This window comes from Eurosta solidaginis, unplaced genomic scaffold (assembly GCF_040869045.1).
Source record: "Eurosta solidaginis isolate ZX-2024a unplaced genomic scaffold, ASM4086904v1 ctg00001140.1, whole genome shotgun sequence".
Taxonomy (NCBI): Eukaryota; Metazoa; Arthropoda; class Insecta; order Diptera; family Tephritidae; genus Eurosta; species Eurosta solidaginis.
The window spans coordinates 432,031-438,652 of record NW_027136962.1 but is presented as its reverse complement, the minus strand read 5'-3'; the positions used below and the strand labels follow the sequence as shown (position 1 = coordinate 438,652).

At 32.9% G+C, this 6,622-nt stretch overlaps 2 non-coding genes across 2 annotated transcripts; both read left to right on the top strand.

Annotated features, from left to right (window-relative positions):
• Positions 1-812: 812 nt before the first annotated feature.
• LOC137235912 (5S ribosomal RNA) lies at positions 813-931 on the top strand. The gene has a single exon (XR_010948114.1). It is a non-coding gene; the product is annotated as a 5S ribosomal RNA (ribosomal RNA).
• Positions 932-6,356: 5,425 nt separating this feature from the next.
• Positions 6,357-6,475, top strand: LOC137235911 (5S ribosomal RNA). The gene has a single exon (XR_010948113.1). It is a non-coding gene; the product is annotated as a 5S ribosomal RNA (ribosomal RNA).
• The last annotated feature ends 147 nt before the right edge of the window (positions 6,476-6,622 follow it).

Below are 6,622 nucleotides of genomic sequence, written 5' to 3'. Positions count from 1 at the left end.
GCTAAATAGAAAAAATGACTGGTCGTGGCAAAGGTGGAAAAGGATTAGGTAAAGGTGGCGCCAAACGTCATCGCAAAGTTTTACGTGATAACATCCAAGGTATCACAAAGCCAGCTATTCGACGTTTAGCACGTCGTGGTGGCGTAAAACGTATATCTGGTTTAATATATGAAGAAACTCGTGGTGTTTTAAAAGTATTTTTGGAAAATGTTATCCGTGATGCAGTCACTTATACTGAACATGCTAAAAGGAAAACAGTTACGGCTATGGATGTTGTATATGCATTGAAGAGGCAGGGTCGTACATTGTATGGTTTCGGCGGTTAAATTCATTTTTACGGACATATTAACACAAAATAAATATACATTCAAACAAACGGTCCTTTTCAGGACCACAATATTTTTTAACAAAGATTTCAAAATTTCTCTAATACAATACATAACAGAAAGATATGTTATTAAGATGTACATGCATATGTAGTATGTATGAATGTTCGTTTAAACTAAGTAGCATACGTATGTATGCATAATGAAAACTCATGCAAATGAATATACCCCGACACAAGCCAAGCGATATAAATATGTCTATAATAGCAGGCTTATTTTCAAAAATGGCATAAGTTCATTTTTGTAAAAAAATAAACTTAATCTGATTTTAGTAGCAAGAGTATCTGAATACACTAAACTATAAAGTATATAACAAAATTTACTTAAATCGACTTATATCATTTAAAAAAAAAAAGGACAAATTCACAGCTGCGAGTATACACATTAAAATAGCCATACTTATACCAATTTAGGCAAACAAATTTTGCCAACGACCATACCACGCTGAATACATCGGTTCTCGTCCGATCACCGAAATTAAGCAGCGTCGGGCGCGGTTAGTACTTAGATGGGGGACCGCTTGGGAACACCGCGTGTTGTTGGCATATCCAACTTTTTCTTTTATTTTATGTATATATATGTACATAAATATTTTTTTTATTAAATTGCATTTAATTGAATAAATACTTGGAATACAATTTAATATTTCTATAGATTCAATGGAAAAATTTCATACGCGCGCATACATTTACGTGCATAATAATATTAGTTATAATTTTTTACCATATCAATTATTGATTTAAAGCTTATAAGCATTCATCATATAAATACAAAATGAATCTGCATAGTACAAATTCATACTCATCCACCTATTATAGTACTTAAAATGGACGCTGATGTCCGATTATGTTCAGATATGTATATTATAATCATATTGATAATTAATAAGCATTCAATGAGAATTTTTTTTATTTTTTTTTTTGAATGTCATGAAATTTCATTTAATTATACATATAAGTTGTAGACGTCCAATATCAATAATCAATTCAGACTAAAATTCCAAACTTTAGATGCCTTTAAGTGAAGCCATATAGGGTTACTCTAGTGTTGCAATAGAAATATTTAAAAAATTTTTTAAAATAAAATAATGTTGTTAAAACTCAACGAAGATAAGTTTTTTGATTTCTAATTTAACATATTTTATATATCCGAATTAAAATTTTGATTAGTACAAATATATTTTAAGAAATTTCACTTAATTGAGAAAAAATTCGATTTTATCAGTGCAAACTTTTGATTAAAATGCCTGACACTCCGAAAATATGAAATTCATCAATTTAAATGAATTCGTATATCAAACTAACACATTTCAGTTATCTATTTTTACATGAATATTTGCAATAACTTTAATATGTGAATTTTAATTAATTTATTAAGATGAAAAGTTTATCAAATGTAAATGGTACGTAGCACTGAAATGAAAACATTTGTCATCCATCTTTTCGCTGCGCTTCTCAAATTTTAAACAGAGTATCGCATTCTATGCGCTTGTATAAAAAAGTATAAATAGTGAGTTTGTGCTTTGTGTGCTTAAATTGATAAATATTTTCAAGTGTTAATAAAAGTTTAAATAAAATAATTAAGTGAAAATGTCTGACACAATCGCTGTTGCAAATGTTAGCTCACCAGTAGCTGCTTCTGCTGCTGTTGCTGAGAAGAAAGTTGCTGCTAAAAAAGCAACTAAACCCAAAAAACCATCGGTTGCTCCCACTCATCCACCAACTCAACAAATGGTAGATGCATCGATTAAGAATTTGAAGGAACGTGGTGGCTCATCACTTTTGGCAATTAAGAAATATATTAGTGCAACATATAAATGTGACGCCCAAAAATTGGCACCATTTATTAAGCGCTATTTGAAATCGGCTGTTACTAGTGGAAAATTGATTCAAACCAAAGGAAAGGGGGCATCTGGTTCATTTAAATTATCAGCTGCAGCCACTAAATCAGGTGATGGTAAGTCAAAATCGGTTGATAAATCAAAAGCCAAAAAAGATAGTGCAACATTAAAGAAAAAATCGTCGAGTGGTGTTAAAAAGGCAAGTGGTGAGAAAAAAGTGAAAAAAGCTGTTGCCACTAAGAAAACCGCCGAAAAAAAGAAAAGTGAGAAATCTAAGGCTAAAGACGCAAAAAAGACTGGCGCCGTTAAAGCCAAGCCAACCAAGTCGAAATCTGCCACCGCTAAGTCAAAGGCAACAAAAGCAAAAGCAACTGCTACCAAACCAAAAAAGGCTGCGACTAAAAAGCCAGCTGCAAAAAAGGCATCAGCTAAAAAATAAATATGCTGCGTTTTTTGTGATAATTTACAAGGACACAACATTCATTAAATGTTGAATTATCAATAAGCCCTTTTCAGGGCTACAAAATATACAAACAAAAAGATCAAAAATGTACGCAATACGTCTGACTACAGCGTTGCTTCGCCATAATAATTAACCGCTCTAGTGTCTGACACTGTAAGTCAGCCCTACCATGCTGACCAATTTTAAAATTGATGTTTCAATTGCAAAACAAAATTAAAAATTTTCATCGACTTAGAAAAATTCATATCTCTTTGTTAATTTATATTTTGTGGCCCTGAAAAGCGCCTTTTTGTTAACATTTTTTGATGTTTCAATTGCAAAACAAAATTAAAAATTTTCATCGACTTAGAAAAATTCATATCTCTTTGTTAATTTATATTTTGTGGCCCTGAAAAGGGCCTTTTTGTTAACATTTTTCACTTTTATACATATTTTCCTCAGTCGCACAAATTACTTGGAGCTTGTGTATTTGGTAACAGCCTTAGTACCCTCACTCACGGCATGCTTAGCCAATTCACCAGGCAACAATAGGCGTACGGCAGTTTGAATTTCGCGACTAGTAATTGTTGAACGTTTATTGTAATGAGCTAAACGTGATGCTTCAGCAGCAATACGTTCAAAAATGTCATTAACAAAACTGTTCATGATACTCATTGCTTTCGACGATATACCAGTATCAGGATGTACTTGTTTCAACACTTTATAAATGTAGATGGCATAACTTTCCTTCCTCTTACGCTTCTTCTTCTTGTCGTTTTTAGTAATATTCTTCTGAGCCTTACCGGCCTTCTTAGCTGCTTTACCACTAGTTTTAGGAGGCATATTTAATTTTCACAAAATCACTTCACTATCACTCACACTTTTTAATAATTTTGTTTTGTGTCAAAATGCGCACCTTTAAGTGTATTTTTTCCGACAAACCATTCAACCTGTTCGTAACGATTCGCTAAATATTGCCGGCATTAATTTGAAAACATGCGATTGGGGTTGCTCAATGTACAAACGAAAAAGTATATAAGCGCAGCACAAATTGCGTTTAGGAAATAAAGTGCCCAAGCTATTCAGCTAGTGTGTGTATTTGTGAAAAAGTGTATTAAGTGAAATATATAACAACAATGTCTGGCCGTGGTAAAGGTGGTAAAGTAAAGGGAAAGGCAAAGTCACGTTCAAACCGTGCTGGTCTTCAATTCCCTGTCGGTCGTATTCATCGCTTGTTACGTAAAGGCAATTATGCTGAACGTGTTGGTGCCGGTGCTCCAGTATATTTAGCTGCTGTTATGGAATATTTGGCAGCTGAAGTTCTTGAATTGGCTGGTAATGCTGCACGTGATAATAAAAAAACTAGAATTATTCCACGTCATTTACAATTGGCTATTCGTAACGATGAAGAATTGAATAAACTATTGTCTGGAGTTACCATAGCTCAAGGTGGTGTTTTACCAAATATTCAAGCTGTACTTTTACCAAAGAAGACCGAAAAGAAAGCATAAGTGATGTAATCGCCGATTTACATATATTCTTAGACGCCAAATTTAAAACCGTCCTTTTCAGGACGACAAAATATATATACAAAGAGATTAATTATATTGTCATATATATGTATTTATCTATTTTAAAACCTATTAAAACACTTTTTGAAAGAAAAATTTAAAAGGTCATAAGTACACTTTTGGAAAATTTATTTTTTTAACGAAATCTGCGTTAACAACTACTTCAATTAATAAAATAGTGTTTGAAAATATTCATAAAAAAGTTGACTTACATCATTTTCCAGAAGAAAAAAAACTGAGCAACATTAAAAAAGTACAGCATGCAAGCTACTACATATTGTATGTATATATGTACATATGTATGTTTGTATGAGCATCTCGACAAAGGCGCAAAAAGTTGTGGCGTGTATTCATACGTACCAAAGGTACAAACACACAACCGTGCATACATATTAATGTATGTGTTTAGCAAATAAATGTGTATATACTCGTGAGTAGGTATACACACCATATTAAGGGTAAAACTACAGCTGCTACTATCAAAATACGAATTTTCATTAACAGTTGCTTCAGTTATTTTTGATCTTTTTTGTTTAAAAAAATTTGTGGTCCTGAAAAGGACCGTTTATAATATTTATTAAAATATGGAATTAAGCACGTTCACCACGTATACGTCTAGCCAATTGAATATCTTTTGGCATAATTGTGACACGTTTTGCATGAATGGCACAAAAATTTGAATCTTCGAACAAACCAACTAAATATGCTTCACTTGCTTCTTGTAATGCCATAACAGCTGAACTCTGGAAACGTAAATCAGTTTTAAAATCTTGAGCAATTTCACGCACCAAACGTTGGAATGGCAATTTACGAATCAACAGTTCGGTACTCTTCTGATAACGACGAATTTCACGCAAAGCGACTGTACCTGGGCGATAACGATGTGGCTTCTTCACTCCACCAGTTGCCGGCGCACTTTTGCGAGCAGCTTTAGTGGCCAATTGTTTACGTGGCGCTTTACCACCAGTCGATTTACGGGCTGTTTGCTTTGTACGAGCCATTTCTCACTTTTATTTTTCACAATTCAAAATAAACACTGATCACTGAACACTTCACTTAATAAACCTAATTTTTATAAATGTGGAAATACATATAATAAAATACACAAAAACGTTTCATTTGTCCATTTTTTTAGGGTTGCAATATTGTGCGAGTTAAAATGAGATAGAAATATTTATGCCACATAATGGTAGCTCACTCAATGTTGTGGATTTTTGTATAAATAGCAGCTACGTTCGGTAACCAAGCTATTAGTTGTAAAGTGAAGTGATCAAGTGAAGTGTTCTTGTGAAAGCTAAAAAAAGTGCTAAATAGAAAAAATGACTGGTCGTGGCAAAGGTGGAAAAGGATTAGGTAAAGGTGGCGCCAAACGTCATCGCAAAGTTTTACGTGATAACATCCAAGGTATCACAAAGCCAGCTATTCGACGTTTAGCACGTCGTGGTGGCGTAAAACGTATATCTGGTTTAATATATGAAGAAACTCGTGGTGTTTTAAAAGTATTTTTGGAAAATGTTATCCGTGATGCAGTCACTTATACTGAACATGCTAAAAGGAAAACAGTTACGGCTATGGATGTTGTATATGCATTGAAGAGGCAGGGTCGTACATTGTATGGTTTCGGCGGTTAAATTCATTTTTACGGACATATTAACACAAAATAAATATACATTCAAACAAACGGTCCTTTTCAGGACCACAATATTTTTTAACAAAGATTTCAAAATTTCTCTAATACAATACATAACAGAAAGATATGTTATTAAGATGTACATGCATATGTAGTATGTATGAATGTTCGTTTAAACTAAGTAGCATACGTATGTATGCATAATGAAAACTCATGCAAATGAATATACCCCGACACAAGCCAAGCGATATAAATATGTCTATAATAGCAGGCTTATTTTCAAAAATGGCATAAGTTCATTTTTGTAAAAAAATAAACTTAATCTGATTTTAGTAGCAAGAGTATCTGAATACACTAAACTATAAAGTATATAACAAAATTTACTTAAATCGACTTATATCATTTAAAAAAAAAAAGGACAAATTCACAGCTGCGAGTATACACATTAAAATAGCCATACTTATACCAATTTAGGCAAACAAATTTTGCCAACGACCATACCACGCTGAATACATCGGTTCTCGTCCGATCACCGAAATTAAGCAGCGTCGGGCGCGGTTAGTACTTAGATGGGGGACCGCTTGGGAACACCGCGTGTTGTTGGCATATCCAACTTTTTCTTTTATTTTATGTATATATATGTACATAAATATTTTTTTTATTAAATTGCATTTAATTGAATAAATACTTGGAATACAATTTAATATTTCTATAGATTCAATGGAAAAATTTCATACGCGCGCATACATTTAC